Below are 17,672 nucleotides of genomic sequence, written 5' to 3' on the forward strand. Positions count from 1 at the left end.
GCAGTCAATATTAAACTAGAATCCGAGATAACCGATGTTTTACCGGACAATATTGACGTCACGTTCACAGCGTCCGACAAAGATCATGAGTCCGAACTGATAAAACGAGTGGTTGATCAGGTGTTGGATAAGGACGAGGAGTCAGAGTCAAAGTCCGAGTCCGAAAGTTCGTGTCAGTCAGTCAGGAGTTCGAGTTCGTCTGAAAAGAGTTCGAAATCGTCGGAAAAACGGGTTTATAGTAAAGAATTTTTGCTATCAAAATCTAATTTGAATGATGAAACATTTGAAGTTGCATATACTTTGAATGGTTCTGACAAATTATATTTTGATAAAGAGTTTCCAATAAGAGGTGTTAAACCAGAAATGCTTAAAAAGGTTTTCAAACTAAAAGAAATTAATATTTCTGAAATAAAAGATGAAAATCTTATTGTAAAACCTAAATTTTACACCTCAAGAGTTCAACAACGACTAAACAAGAAAAAAGGTTACAATTCTGGTTCGGGTTTTCAAAAGAAACCAAACCAATATCGTAGCTACAAAAAGAAAGGTCTTGGTTTTACTCCACCAGAAAATTATAAAAATGAAAAATTTTCTAAAACAAATACACAATTCGTTTCAGGTACAAGCTCGGAAGAGGAGAAGAAGTGCTCATTCTGGAAACAATCTAACCAAGAGTTTCTAGCTGAGAAAAGAAAGAATGGAGCTTACGTGAAGAAAGAAACCAGAACCTGTTTCCGATGCAATGAAGCCGGTCACATTGCATGGAATTGTCCGAAAGCGACGAACACAAAACAGGGAGTTTCTGGAAAATTGAAACAAGTTGTAGTTGATAAAACCGAACCTCCAACTGAACAATTTAAAGTTTTCAAAAATTCAACATTTGAAGTTGGTGAATGTTCGAAGAGATTTTACAAGCGAAGTGTAAAACTTGACAACCAAAAATGGGTTGTTAAGAAATCTGAGGTAAAATCTGGCGATGAATCTGATTCCACAAAATCAGAGGAGCCACAATTTGATGAGAGTGATCAAAACTCAGTTCCTTCAATGGATGACGAGAACTTTCCACCATTGAGGACTGAGAATTTTAAAAGAAAAGTTGGAAAGACTGAAGTCTCAAATCAGGATTATTCTGAAAAGGATAATTTTGATGTTGAGAAAGCTTTTAATGGGAATGTAAAGAAAATTTTCGGTAAAATGGTTGATAGGAAGGTGAAAGGGGTAAAAGACTTTTACGCTACAAAGAAAGCAACTTACACCCCAACTAAATCCGAATTGAAATCACCCAAGGCTGGTCAGGCTTGGGTGGACATTTTCTTTGCTTGAAAAACCTGACTTGCCGGAGATCCCAAGTTTGTAATAGTGGATCAGGAATCGGCATCATTCATGTATTTTGAGTTTGTATGAAAAATTCTCAAAATTGTAAAACTTTACAGGTTGAATGACTACGCCGGAGCTTCCAGGTTGGTAAGTGTGAAGCAGGAATCGGCATTTTGTATATACATACAAGTGGTATTGTATGGTTATTTTTCAAGTGGTACAGGTTGCTTAATTGCAAAATGGTGAATCAAGGACATTAAATTGTACTTGATTTACTATCTCATGATATTCAAAGAACAAGATGATGAACCATATCTCCGCTTTTAACAATGTGATAAACCTACACGTGGTTTTATCTTAACAAACTCATTTTCCGGAAAAATCATTTTGATTAAAATAAACTTAAGTGTTTTGAAATCTAAATGAGAAAATGGTTTGTGAAAGGGGGAGTTCAGATTGTTTATGCCGAGTGAATGGCGAATTGATGCGATTTGATATCGGTTGTCATATTTTTGTACAGTTTGTTTTAAATTTTCTTTAATGTGTTTGCATTTTAGGGGGAGTAGAAAATTTCCAGAAAATCCAAAAACATTAGAAAATTTGAAAAAGACAAAAACATGATAAAATTCAAAAATGAGTTTGTTGTGAAAAAGAGGAAATGATAGTACATCAGCGGACTATCACAACATGCTAAAGAATTGGAAAGTTTAAAAGTGTTAAACAATCTTACTGCGGATGTGTCAGTAGGTTTTTGCACATTTAATAAACTGTGACGAGATATAAACCTAAAATTCAAACTTGCTTGATCTGTGGGTTAACACAAACTTGGATATATAGGTAACCCCTGAAATCTTGTTTGAAAGGTCCCTTATTCTGAGATACCAGGTCTTTATGCTCAGTGATATCTGGGGTATTATCCCGGGACTTCTGCTGTATGGAAGTACTGACCTAGTCCCCGGATAATACTTTCTGCAAATGCTTGAAAAAGCGCCGCCCTCAGCAAATCGATGAAACAATAAAATTGATAGTCATTGCTGTTGTAAAAAAAAAAAGATCCTCTAAAGGGGACCCACCAAAAGTCGAGCCGTCATCTCTCTGCTGAACGGAAGTTCTGACCTGAGCTCTCACGGTTTCGCACCTAACCCCTTACAGATATCAGCTGTGGTATACTCACCTGTAAGACTGAATATTGGGATCTGGATACGGGAGTATATTCAAGTAGTGGGACACACGGATAAGTTTAAGTGCTTAAAACATTAATATCGTATCTCGGATCAGTTGAACTTTGTGTGAAAATTTAAGTGGACAAACATACTGACAATCTAGGTGAATTGTTTAGAACTTAAAATGAAATGAAGCTTAACGGTGTTGGTGACATGTCTCAAAAGTTGATATGATCCTCTTACACAAACTCACAAAAATAATGTCTGTAAATATTTCTTTACTGCATTTTAATTCTCTTGTGTCAAAAATCCAAAAAGATTTTCAGTGTGTTTTAGCATAAAGTTTTGAAAAAATCAAAAAGATTTTCGACAACTGGTATTGAAAAGTTGATGTTCAAAATTCCGGGTGCTAAACATGATGAACAAATCGTTTGGGAGAGTGTGTTGGTTTTTGAAAACAAAAATGATATATATCTCCATGTGGTTCTTCAAATTGTGAAATCATTCTGTGATTGTATAATTTCTGTGAATGATTCATTAGATATTTTCATATTATCATCGGGAGATTTATTTTTGGGTAGAGGATGTGCAGGTTTCAAAGAGATAGAGAACCAGGTTCCGATACCTGAAGTCTTTGTGATTACAACAAGCCAGACTGCAATCCCAGCTTATCGAAAGGGGGAGTCTGAAGACATCTGAGTAAAGATTGATCATGAAGAGTTTGTTGATGATGATGAGAAGAGAAGTTTAAGAGTTGAGGATGCTTTCACTGTTAAAGACTGAAGTCGTTGAAGACTCGACACTTTAGACTCGTCAACATCTGAGGGGGAGTCTGTTGGTGCAGTCATCTGTCGTCTTCGTCTAATGTCGAGTCCTGGTTGCGTTGCGAATCGTTCAAGCATGATGTCATCATCTTGGATGATGACATCATATGATGACATCATCATTACTAGAGCTTATGAAGCAAAACGACAAAGGAATGATTGGTTTTGAAAGTGTAAATGGCCATTTGTTATGATAGGACCAATATTTGGTCCAATGAGAATCCACCTAACTAAAGACCAATAATATGCATTTACTTGAAGACAAAGAATGAAAGTTTCACTTGAAGAAAGTCAAAGTGTCAGATCGCTTTTAAGGAATGATGTCAGTTCGCCTTTACAGCAAGCATGTGGAACCGCTTTTACGTCACATGTGGGATCGCTTTTATGGAAATATGTGGGATCGCTCATACGGTTTAGTGTAGGACCGCCTTTATGTCAATGTATTATGAGCGGTTCATAACTAGTATAAATAGCTAGTCTTGCATTTCATTTGTAACGGTTTTTCAGATCAGGTACCGAGGTATTGCCGGTTTTCCTTGTGAATGTAAACATTGTAAAATCAATCTACAAGAGGTTTAAAGTGTGAATCTAGCTGTGTACGCATCCGTTTCTTTGTTTCCGCCTCTGAAACGGAGTTGAGCTCTTCCGAACGACTCGTTTAGGTCGAAATCCGATCCTACAACATCACACTCACACTATGTTTTCTGGTTATGAAGACAATGAGTGGACGCGGAAGAGGAAACGTTAACATGACTCAGGCCCGGTTCACTAACCTGAGGAGGGCAAGTTGCCCAAGAGGATCAGTGCTACATAAGGAACTTCTTGTGACGGCAAACGGAAGTGGGATGGAAATCAGGGCAAGGATGCTAACTCTACTCAAGCCCCAGCCCAGCAAAGGAAAACTGAGAACAACAAAGGCCCTCAGCAACAGGGTGGCTATCGGGGGAACCACCCCAAATGCAACAAGTGTAACCGGCACCACAGTGGGGCATGTAACAAAGGTCAGTGCCAGCGATGCAACAAAATGGGGCATGAAGCCAAAGACTGCAGGAGCCAGTTTCCGGCTAGACAGAACCAACAACAGCAACAGCCAGGAAACAATCGTGTATGCTATAAGTGCGGAGCAACAGGGCACATGCGCAAGGATTGCCCTGAACTGAACCAGAATCGCAAAAACAACCAGGGAGCTGGGAACCACGACCAAAACAACAATGCTGGGAATGGTGCAAGGGGAAGAGCTTTCGTGATTGGAGCTGGGGAAGCAAGGAATGACCCCAACGTTATGGCGGGTAAGTTCCTACTTGATGATCGCTATGTTTCTGTGTTATTTGATTCTGGAGCCGATGCTAGTTATGTATCCCTACGTATTAGTAAGAAGCTTAAGCACCCACCTGCATTATTAAGTTCTAAGCACATCGTCGAGTTAGCCAATGGTAGAAACATCGAGGCCTCGCACGTGATCCACGACTACAAGCTAGAATTGTCTGGTCAGACGTTTAGTATCGATCTTTTCCCTATCAAACTTGGAAGCTTCGACGTCGTCATTGGTATGGATTGGTTATCCAAACATCGCGCTAAGATCCTCTGTCAAGAGAAAGCGGTTCGTATTCCTCGCCGTTCTGGCAAACCCCTCATCGTTCAAGGTAACAAAGGCGGAGAAGTCACAGGCATTATCTCGTTTCTAAAAGCCCAGAAGTGTTTACAAAAAGGGCACACCGCTATCTTAGCACTCGTCACTGACACGCAAGAAAGGGAAAAGAGGATTGAAGATTTTCCAGTAGTACGTGACTACCCCGAGGTATTTCCTGAGGAACTACCTGGACTCCCTCCCCACCGTCAGGTCGAATTCCAAATCGAGCTAGCTCCCAGAGCAGCGCCCATAGCTCGTGCGCCTTATCGTCTAGCCCCTGCAGAACTGAAGGAACTCTCCACGCAATTACAGGAACTATTGGATAAAGGATTTATTCGTCCTAGTTCATCACCCTGGGGAGCACCAGTACTCTTTGTTAAGAAAAAGGATGGCACGTTCCGAATGTGCATCGACTATCGTGAGTTGAACAAGGTTACCATCAAGAATCGTTACCCTCTCCCGCGCATCGACGACCTATTCGATCAGTTGCAAGGATCAAGCTACTATTCTAAGATTGACCTGCGATCAGGTTATCATCAATTGAGAGTCCGTAATGAAGACATCTCCAAAACTGCGTTCAGGACTCGTTATGGACATTACGAGTTCCTCGTCATGCCTTTCGGAATGACTAACGCGCCTGCGGTTTTTATGGACCTCATGAACCGAGTGTGCAAGCCTTACCTTGACAAATTCGTGATTGTGTTTATCGACGACATCCTGATCTACTCGAAAAGTCAAGAAGAGCATGAACAGCACCTACGCCTTATTCTCGAACTCCTTCGCAATGAGCAATTGTACGCCAAGTTCTCGAAATGTGACTTCTGGCTTCGAGAAGTCCATTTTCTTGGACACGTGGTCAATAGGGACGGAATTCACGTCGACCCAGCTAAGATCGACTCTATAAAGAATTGGCCTACACCTAAGACTCCGACCGAAGTTCGTCAATTTTTGGGATTGGCAGGATACTATCGCAGATTCATCAATGGATTCTCGAAGATTGCCCAACCTCTCACAACGCTCACCCAGAAGGGAATTTCTTACAAATGGAATGAACCTCAGGAATTGGCCTTCCAGAAGCTGAAGGATAACCTCTGTAGTGCTCCTATTCTCTCGTTACCTGAAGGTACCGACGACTTTGTAGTTTACTGCGATGCGTCTATTCATGGACTCGGATGCGTGTTAATGCAACGCGAGAAAGTTATTGCCTACGCTTCTCGACAACTTAAAACCCACGAGAGGAACTACACTACGCACGACTTGGAGCTGGGAGCAGTAGTATTTGCTCTTAAGATATGGAGACATTACCTGTATGGTACCCGATGCACCATCTACACCGATCACAGGAGTCTCGAGCATATCTTCAAGCAAAAGGAATTAAACATGCGACAACGTCGGTGGGTCGAACTCTTGAATGATTACGAATGCACCATCAGGTACCATCCAGGCAAGGCCAATGTCGTGGCAGACGCCCTCAGCCGAAAAGACACTACGCCCAAGCGCGTGCGAGCATTACAACTTACCATCCAGTCTAACCACCCTACCCAGATTTGAAATGCTCAGGTTGAAGCATTGAAACCAGAAAACATCAGGGCCGAGTCTCTGCGAGGATCGAGACAGCGATTAGAACAAAAGGAAGATGGCGCATACTATGTGACAGGGCGCATTTGGGTTCCACTCTACGGGGATCTATGTGAATTAGTGATGGACGAAGCCCATAAGTCCCGCTACTCAGTACACCCTGGATCAGATAAGATGTACCACGACTTGAGGACTACGTATTGGTGGCCTGGCATGAAGGCCCACATCGCAACATATGTTAGCAAATGTTTGACTTGCGCAAGAGTCAAAACAGAGTACCAGAAACCAGCAGGCCTACTCCAGCAACCAGAAATCCCGAAATGGAAATGGGAGCAAATCTCCATGGGTTTCGTCACTGGTCTACCTAGATCCCAACGCGGGAACGACACTATTTGGGTGATAGTAGACCGATTGACCAAGTCTGCACACTTTTTGGCTATTAAGGAAACAGATAAGTTTTCTACCCTGGCAGACGTGTACTTAAAGGAAGTGGTTTCGAGGCACGAGGTACCAACCTCCATTATTTCCGACCCAGACGCTCGTTTTACTTCGGAATTGTGGCAAGCTATGCACAGATCCTTTGGCTCACGACTAGACATGAGCACCGCTTATCATCCACAAACGGATGGACAGTCCGAGCGCACCATCCAAACCTTGGAAGACATGCTTAGGGCATGTGTGATTGATTTTGGCAAGAATTGGGAGAAGCACCTGCCGCTAGTAGAATTCTCGTATAATAACAGCTACCACACTAGCATTCAGGCAGCACCTTTCGAGGCATTGTACGGTCGTAAGTGCCGGTCACCTCTTTGCTGGGCGGAAGTCGGTGATAGTCAGATCACAGGCCCAGAGCTGGTGGTAGACACAACGGAAAGATTGCCCAGATCAGACAACGCATGGCGGCCGCTCGTGACCGTCAGAAAAGTTACGCTGATATGCGTAGGAAACCGCTAGAATTCCAGGTCGGTGACCGGGTTCTACTTAAAGTCTCACCCTGGAAGGGTGTGGTTCATTTTGGTAAACGGGGCAAGCTTAATCCACAATACGTCGGACCATTCGAAATTACCGAGAAAATCGGTAAGGTGGCTTATAGATTGAATCTGCCGGAAGAACTGAGTGCGGTGCACAACGTCTTTCATGTGTCTAATCTGAAGAAGTGTCTGTCAGATGAAACACTCGTAATTCCTTTCAAGGAACTCTCTATCGACGAACAGCTACACTTTACTGAGGAACCGATTGAGATCACGGATCGAGAGATCAAAACCCTCAAACGTAGCCAGATACCTCTTGTACGAGTCCGTTGGAACTCGCGACGTGGCCCAGAATTTACCTGGGAGCGGGAAGACCAGATGAAGCACAAGTATCCCCAGTTGTTCCCAAACGAAACCCCCAGCACTGAAGCTACAACCGAATTTCGGGACGAAATTCCAAACTAACGGGGGGATGATGTCACACCCCGTTGAAACGCTCTCGCTCATACTAGCTTGTCAGTGGCTGCCTTAACTTTCGGGACGAAAGTTCTTAAAACTTGGGGATAATGTGACACTTCGGGTTTTTCCCGGGCAACCTTCTTGAACTAACATTTTGTATATGTATACGTGTATGTTACTAAATGAAAAGTTTCCATTCTATCTCGGTGTGCTATGTGTTATTAACGTGTATGTAATTATATATATATATATATATGAAGTGAGCCGAGACCAGCGAACCCGACTCGAGACCACCCGGTCTCGAGTAAACAGTAGACACTTGGGCTGGTTGGGCCACACAACCGAGAAGCCCAATTCGGAAACCCCTAACCCACTCGAGACGGGTATAAAACCCTTGAGGGTGACCAACCTTTACAACTTTTAACATTGTCAAACACTCTCCCTCATCTCACTCACTCTCTCCCTCGCTAAAACCCTAAACCCTAACAAAATCATCCTCCTCTCCTTCTCTCTTGGACTCAACCGGAAACACCAAGGCTCTCGGATCAAGCTCGAAATCGTCACTCGAAAGTTGATTCTTTGATCCTTCATACCCTCAACATCAACCGGTTAGTATATTTAGGTGTTTACTATGATTCTTGGGTATTGAGGATAAGTGTTTACCATGTTTTTAGCTAGAAATGTCACTAATGATGATGATGAACATGTTTTAGCTAGTTAGAAATCGAACCATGTGTTGTTGCTATTGATGATGTCTTGACCGAATACTAGCATGAATTCTTGTTCTTAAAATGGATGAATGATGATGTTTAACATTATGCAAGCATGTTGTGAAATTTATTGTGTATGCTAAATTAGGAGCCAAAGATGATTTCTGCCATGAGTTCATGTTAGGATAGGTTTGGTTGTATAAGCTTGTTGTTATGAAAGTTTATACATGATGAACAATTTGGATGAATGATGATGAACTAGATGAATGTGATATGAATATTCAAAAATGCTTGTTTTGATCCGTTTTGTTTGATAATTAGACAAAGAAACATGTTAGTGCATTGTGGTTGGTTAGTACACAAAAATCATGAAAATGCAATTCTATTGGATAGTACATTTGAACAGGTTCTAGAAGGATTTCTGTGCACGTAACCGTGATTGCGAGTCGAGACGCTTGGTTGCGACTCAAGACCATCCCATGACAACTCGAGACGGACTTCAGGGACTCGAGACCGGGTGGGTCTCGACTTGAGACTTCATGATCTCGACTCGAGACTGGACTCGAGACCTCTGAGGTTGCGACTCCTGACCAGCACCACTCGAGACCAAAACATGATAACACGAGATCTCCTGGTTGCGACTCGAGACCGCGTGTTCTCGAGTCGAGACCGCCTTGTCTCGACTGGGCTGCCAACCTTGGTTATTGGGCCACAATGTGTTTTGTTTGGGCTACCTGTTTGACTGGACTATGTGTTGCTGAATTCTGTATGACTGTGCAAATATTAGGGCCGGCCCAGTAACCCAACTGATAGCTGTATGTATCCTATATGTTTAGTATGTGTATGATATACGTGCATACTTATTCCCAACCTGACCTATACTGGTAACCATGCTAGGACGTGGTGACCAACGTGTTTGACCAAGTAAACAAAACCTACCGAGCAACCCAAGGTGAGTTCACGACTTAAAGCATGCCTTCCCGGTGGATTGGGAAACGGAACTAAAACGACACTATTCCCTTGTTACTGGGAACAAACCTACTTTTCTTCCCTTGTTACTGGGAACAAACTTAGTTAATTACTGTTTATACGGAATGCAGCGAGCAACACTAAACGAAACTCTATCACATAAGTCCCTACTACATTATACCGATTAGTCGCCGGGGTCTGGCGAACGGGTTATTAGTTGATAGCGCTATTTAGGTCTAACCAGCCTCACACCGACCCTTGTTACTGGGAACGGGCGTGAACTAATAGACTCTGACAACCGTCAATGATGATAGAACATTGACAAACGGGGCACAGCGGAAACGCGGGGTTAACTTAGTATTCGGTATTGGAAAAACAGTTTAGTCGCTTACTTTTGGGGTAGCTCCCTTTGGCATGTATAAACGGATAAATTAACTGGTGAAACAAGTTTTTGGTAATTAAAAACTGGACAACTCGTGAACTCGCTCAACATTATTGTTGACACCTTCCTGCATGCTTTGCAGGTAACCAGTGACTCAGGAGCTCGCAGCTTGGGGACGTGTAGTGATCGTCAAAAACCCGTGTGTTGGGTTTTAAATCATCTGGAACTATGAACTTGTTTTAAACCTATCTGAATTATGCTTCCGCTGTTTACTTAAACTTTGACTCGAACTTAAATTTTTGAAACTTTAAACTATTATGGTTGCTAACTATTTTGGTAAGTGAACATTTTTTTACTATTAAAGCAACGCTCAGTATAATTGGGGGCTGGATCCTGGTCAGTCACGACTCTCAAGCGGATGATACTCCGCAGGTGGAATTTGGGGGTGTGACAGATTGGTATCAGAGCCAGTGGTTATAGTGAACTTGGTTTAAAAAGGGAAAATCTTTTTGGGAAAAACCAGACTATAACCCGTGACTCGTGACGACACTACACTCCAAGTGCAAGGCTCGATTTATCTGACCTCATAGCTCGGACTAGTATTTACTGGTGTGCTTGCTTTATGCTTTCTGTTCTGTTCTGCTATATGTACTAGTGTGCCTAGTTAGATAGATACACCTCCCTCTTCTATCTCATTCTCGCTATACTACGACATCACACTCACACTATGTTTTCTGGTTATGAAGACAATGAGTGGACGCGGAAGAGGAAACGTTAACATGACTCAGGCCCGGTTCACTAACCTGATCAACACGGTGGCTGCAGCTTTCGCAGCTCACCCTGGAGGTAAACTCGTTATCTTAGGATGTTTAGATCCTACCGCCACATCGTCTTTTCACCCCTAAACCTATTTCGCTTCACTTCTCACAACAGGTCAGCATGCGCCTGTGCAACCACGTGTTTGTACTTTCAAGACCTTCATGGATTGCAAGCCTCTTCCTTTCAATGGCACGGAGGGTGCCATAGGTCTTCTACACTGGATCGAGAAGGTGGAAGCTGTCTTTGCTGTCTGCGAATGTCCCCCTGCTAATTGGGTGAGGTTTGCTACTGGTACTCTTGAGGGAAGCGCGCTTTCATGGTGGAAGGCGCAAATTCAAATGCTTGGGTTGGAGACTGCTAATGCTACTGAATGGGAAGACTTCAAGGATATGATCAAGGAAGAGTATTGTCACAAGGATGACATCCACAAACTCGAGGACGAGTACTATGGTCTCAAGATGGTTGGGTCAGAGATTGAGACCTACACCAAGCTGTCCAACGATTACGCTGCACTTTGCCCGAATATGTCCCAACCTATGTATCGAAGGATTGAATTGTACATCAAAGGCTTGGTCCCAGAAATCCGGAGCCATGTGACCTCAGCCAACCTCAATACCATACAGCCCGTGTTTCGTCTTGCCCACAAACTCACCAACCAGGCTGTGGAGGAGGGCAAGTTGCCCAAGAGGATCAGTGCTACGGAAGGAACTTCTTGTGACGGCAAACGGAAGTGGGATGGAAATCAGGGCAAGGATGCTAACTCTACTCAAGCCCCAGCCCAGCAAAGGAAAACTGAGAACAACAAAGGCCCTCAGCAACAGGGTGGCTATCGGGGGAACCACCCCAAATGCAACAAGTGTAACCGGCACCACAGTGGGGCATGTAACAAAGGTCAGTGCCAGCGATGCAACAAAATGGGGCATGAAGCCAAAGACTGCAGGAGCCAGTTTCCGGCTAGACAGAACCAACAACAGCAACAGCCAGGAAACAATCGTGTATGCTATAAGTGCGGAGCAACAGGGCACATGCGCAAGGATTGCCCTGAACTGAACCAGAATCGCAAAAACAACCAGGGAGCTGGGAACCACGACCAAAACAACAATGCTGGGAATGGTGCAAGGGGAAGAGCTTTCGTGATTGGAGCTGGGGAAGCAAGGAATGACCCCAACGTTATGGCGGGTAAGTTCCTACTTGATGATCGCTATGTTTCTGTGTTATTTGATTCTGGAGCCGATGCTAGTTATGTATCCCTACGTATTAGTAAGAAGCTTAAGCACCCACCTGCATTATTAAGTTCTAAGCACATCGTCGAGTTAGCCAATGGTAGAAACATCGAGGCCTCGCACGTGATCCACGACTACAAGCTAGAATTGTCTGGTCAGACGTTTAGTATCGATCTTTTCCCTATCAAACTTGGAAGCTTCGACGTCGTCATTGGTATGGATTGGTTATCCAAACATCGCGCTGAGATCCTCTGTCAAGAGAAAGCGGTTCGTATTCCTCGCCGTTCTGGCAAACCCCTCATCGTTCAAGGTAACAAAGGCGGAGAAGTCACAGGCATTATCTCGTTTCTAAAAGCCCAGAAGTGTTTACAAAAAGGGCACACCGCTATCTTAGCACTCGTCACTGACACGCAAGAAAGGGAAAAGAGGATTGAAGATTTTCCAGTAGTACGTGACTACCCCGAGGTATTTCCTGAGGAACTACCTGGACTCCCTCCCCACCGTCAGGTCGAATTCCAAATCGAGCTAGCTCCCAGAGCAGCGCCCATAGCTCGTGCGCCTTATCGTCTAGCCCCTGCAGAACTGAAGGAACTCTCCACGCAATTACAGGAACTATTGGATAAAGGATTTATTCGTCCTAGTTCATCACCCTGGGGAGCACCAGTACTCTTTGTTAAGAAAAAGGATGGCACGTTCCGAATGTGCATCGACTATCGTGAGTTGAACAAGGTTACCATCAAGAATCGTTACCCTCTCCCGCGCATCGACGACCTATTCGATCAGTTGCAAGGATCAAGCTACTATTCTAAGATTGACCTGCGATCAGGTTATCATCAATTGAGAGTCCGTAATGAAGACATCTCCAAAACTGCGTTCAGGACTCGTTATGGACATTACGAGTTCCTCGTCATGCCTTTCGGAATGACTAACGCGCCTGCGGTTTTTATGGACCTCATGAACCGAGTGTGCAAGCCTTACCTTGACAAATTCGTGATTGTGTTTATCGACGACATCCTGATCTACTCGAAAAGTCAAGAAGAGCATGAACAGCACCTACGCCTTATTCTCGAACTCCTTCGCAATGAGCAATTGTACGCCAAGTTCTCGAAATGTGACTTCTGGCTTCGAGAAGTCCATTTTCTTGGACACGTGGTCAATAGGGACGGAATTCACGTCGACCCAGCTAAGATCGACTCTATAAAGAATTGGCCTACACCTAAGACTCCGACCGAAGTTCGTCAATTTTTGGGATTGGCAGGATACTATCGCAGATTCATCAATGGATTCTCGAAGATTGCCCAACCTCTCACAACGCTCACCCAGAAGGGAATTTCTTACAAATGGAATGAACCTCAGGAATTGGCCTTCCAGAAGCTGAAGGATAACCTCTGTAGTGCTCCTATTCTCTCGTTACCTGAAGGTACCGACGACTTTGTAGTTTACTGCGATGCGTCTATTCATGGACTCGGATGCGTGTTAATGCAACGCGAGAAAGTTATTGCCTACGCTTCTCGACAACTTAAAACCCACGAGAGGAACTACACTACGCACGACTTGGAGCTGGGAGCAGTAGTATTTGCTCTTAAGATATGGAGACATTACCTGTATGGTACCCGATGCACCATCTACACCGATCACAGGAGTCTCGAGCATATCTTCAAGCAAAAGGAATTAAACATGCGACAACGTCGGTGGGTCGAACTCTTGAATGATTACGAATGCACCATCAGGTACCATCCAGGCAAGGCCAATGTCGTGGCAGACGCCCTCAGCCGAAAAGACACTACGCCCAAGCGCGTGCGAGCATTACAACTTACCATCCAGTCTAACCTCCCTACCCAGATTTGAAATGCTCAGGTTGAAGCATTGAAACCAGAAAACATCAGGGCCGAGTCTCTGCGAGGATCGAGACAGCGATTAGAACAAAAGGAAGATGGCGCATACTATGTGACAGGGCGCATTTGGGTTCCACTCTACGGGGATCTATGTGAATTAGTGATGGACGAAGCCCATAAGTCCCGCTACTCAGTACACCCTGGATCAGATAAGATGTACCACGACTTGAGGACTACGTATTGGTGGCCTGGCATGAAGGCCCACATCGCAACATATGTTAGCAAATGTTTGACTTGCGCAAGAGTCAAAACAGAGTACCAGAAACCAGCAGGCCTACTCCAGCAACCAGAAATCCCGAAATGGAAATGGGAGCAAATCTCCATGGGTTTCGTCACTGGTCTACCTAGATCCCAACGCGGGAACGACACTATTTGGGTGATAGTAGACCGATTGACCAAGTCTGCACACTTTTTGGCTATTAAGGAAACAGATAAGTTTTCTACCCTGGCAGACGTGTACTTAAAGGAAGTGGTTTCGAGGCACGGGGTACCAACCTCCATTATTTCCGACCCAGACGCTCGTTTTACTTCGGAATTGTGGCAAGCTATGCACAGATCCTTTGGCTCACGACTAGACATGAGCACCGCTTATCATCCACAAACGGATGGACAGTCCGAGCGCACCATCCAAACCTTGGAAGACATGCTTAGGGCATGTGTGATTGATTTTGGCAAGAATTGGGAGAAGCACCTGCCGCTAGTAGAATTCTCGTATAATAACAGCTACCACACTAGCATTCAGGCAGCACCTTTCGAGGCATTGTACGGTCGTAAGTGCCGGTCACCTCTTTGCTGGGCGGAAGTCGGTGATAGTCAGATCATAGGCCCAGAGCTGGTGGTAGACACAACGGAAAGATTGCCCAGATCAGACAACGCATGGCGGCCGCTCGTGACCGTCAGAAAAGTTACGCTGATATGCGTAGGAAACCGCTAGAATTCTAGGTCGGTGACCGGGTTCTACTTAAAGTCTCACCCTGGAAGGGTGTGGTTCATTTTGGTAAACGGGGCAAGCTTAATCCACAATACGTCGGACCATTCGAAATTACCGAGAAAATCGGTAAGGTGGCTTATAGATTGAATCTGCCGGAAGAACTGAGTGCGGTGCACAACGTCTTTCATGTGTCTAATCTGAAGAAGTGTCTGTCAGATGAAACACTCGTAATTCCTTTCAAGGAACTCTCTATCGACGAACAGCTACACTTTACTGAGGAACCGATTGAGATCACGGATCGAGAGATCAAAACCCTTAAACGTAGCCAGATACCTCTTGTACGAGTCCGTTGGAACTCGCGACATGGCCCAGAATTTACCTGGGAGCGGGAAGACCAGATGAAGCACAAGTATCCCCAGTTGTTCCCAAACGAAACCCCCAGCACTGAAGCTACAACCGAATTTCGGGACGAAATTCCAAACTAACGGGGGGATGATGTCACACCCCGTTGAAACGCTCTCGCTCATACTAGCTTGTCAGTGGCTGCCTTAACTTTCGGGACGAAAGTTCTTAAAACTTGGGGATAATGTGACACTTCGGGTTTTTCCCGGGCAACCTTCTTGAACTAACATTTTGTGTATGTATACGTGTATGTTACTAAATGAAAAGTTTCCATTATATCTCGGTGTGCTATGTGTTATTAACGTGTATGTAATTATATATATATATATATCTATATATGTATGAAGTGAGCTGAGACCAGCGAACCCGACTCGAGACCACCCGGTCTCGAGTAAACAGTAGACACTTGGGCTGGTTGGGCCACACAACCGAGAAGCCCAATTCGGAAACCCCTAACCCACTCGAGACGGGTATAAAACCCTTGAGGGTGACCAACCTTTACAACTTTTAACATTGTCAAACACTCTCCCTCATCTCACTCACTCTCTCCCTCACTAAAACCCTAAACCCTAACAAAATCATCCTCCTCTCCTTCTCTCTTGGACTCAACCGGAAACACCAAGGCTCTCGGATCAAGCTCGAAATCGTCACTCGAAAGTTGATTCTTTGATCCTTCATACCCTCAACATCAACCGGTTAGTATATTTAGGTGTTTACTATGATTCTTGGGTATTGAGGATAAGTGTTTACCATGTTTTTAGCTAGAAATGTCACTAATGATGATGATGAACATGTTTTAGCTAGTTAGAAATCGAACCATGTGTTGTTGCTATTGATGATGTCTTGACCGAATACTAGCATGAATTCTTGTTCTTAAAATGGATGAATGATGATGTTTAACATTATGCAAGCATGTTGTGAAATTTATTGTGTATGCTAAATTAGGAGCCAAAGATGATTTCTGCCATGAGTTCATGTTAGGATAGGTTTGGTTGTATAAGCTTGTTGTTATGAAAGTTTATACATGATGAACAATTTGGATGAATGATGATGAACTAGATGAATGTGATATGAATATTCAAAAATGCTTGTTTTGATCCGTTTTGTTTGATAATTAGACAAAGAAACATGTTAGTGCATTGTGGTTGGTTAGTACACAAAAATATGAAAATGCAATTCTATTGGATAGTACATTTGAACAGGTTCTTGAAGGATTTCTGTGCACGTAACCGTGATTGCGAGTCGAGACGCTTGGTTGCGACTCAAGACCATCCCATGACAACTCGAGACGGACTTCAGGGACTCGAGACCGGGTGGGTCTCGACTTGAGACTTCATGATCTCGACTCGAGACTGGACTCGAGACCTCTGAGGTTGCGACTCCTGACCAGCACCACTCGAGACCAAAACATGATAACACGAGATCTCCTGGTTGCGACTTGAGACCGCGTGTTCTCGAGTCGAGACCGCCTTGTCTCGACTGGGCTGCTAACCTTGGTTATTGGGCCACAATGTGTTTTGTTTGGGCTACCTGTTTGACTGGACTATGTGTTGCTGAATTCTGTATGACTGTGCAAATATTAGGGCCGGCCCAATAACCCAACTGATAGCTGTATGTATCCTATATGTTTAGTATGTGTATGATATACGTGGATACTTATTCCCAACCTGACCTATACTGGTAACCATGCTAGGACGTGGTGACCAACGTGTTTGACCAAGTAAACAAAACCTACCGAGCAACCCAAGGTGAGTTCACAACTTAAAGCATGCCTTCCCGGTGGATTGGGAAACGGAACTAAAACGACACTATTCCCTTGTTACTGGGAACAAACCTACTTTTCTTCCCTTGTTACTGGGAACAAACTTAGTTAATTACTGTTTATACGGAATGCAGCGAGCAACACTAAACGAAACTCTATCACATAAGTCCCTACTACATTATACCGATTAGTCGCCGGGGTCTGGCGAACGGGTTATTAGTTGATAGCGCTATTTAGGTCTAACCAGCCTCACACCGACCCTTGTTATTGGGAACGGGCGTGAACTAATAGACTCTGACAACCGTCAATGATGATAGAACATTGACAAACGGGGCACAGCGGAAACGCGGGGTTAACTTAGTATTCGGTATTGGAAAAACAGTTTAGTCGCTTACTTTTGGGGTAGCTCCCCTTGGCATGTATAAACGGATAAATTAACTGGTGAAACAAGTTTTTGGTAATTAAAAACTGGACAACTCGTGAACTCGCTCAACATTATTGTTGACACCTTCCTGCATGCTTTGCAGGTAACCAGTGACTCAGGAGCTCGCAGCTTGGGGACGTGTAGTGATCGTCAAAAACCCGTGTGTTGGGTTTTAAATCATCTGGAACTATGAACTTGTTTTAAACCTATCTG

The sequence above is a fragment of the Helianthus annuus genome, chromosome 1 (assembly GCF_002127325.2).
Source record: "Helianthus annuus cultivar XRQ/B chromosome 1, HanXRQr2.0-SUNRISE, whole genome shotgun sequence".
In the NCBI taxonomy this organism is placed as follows: Eukaryota; Viridiplantae; Streptophyta; class Magnoliopsida; order Asterales; family Asteraceae; genus Helianthus; species Helianthus annuus.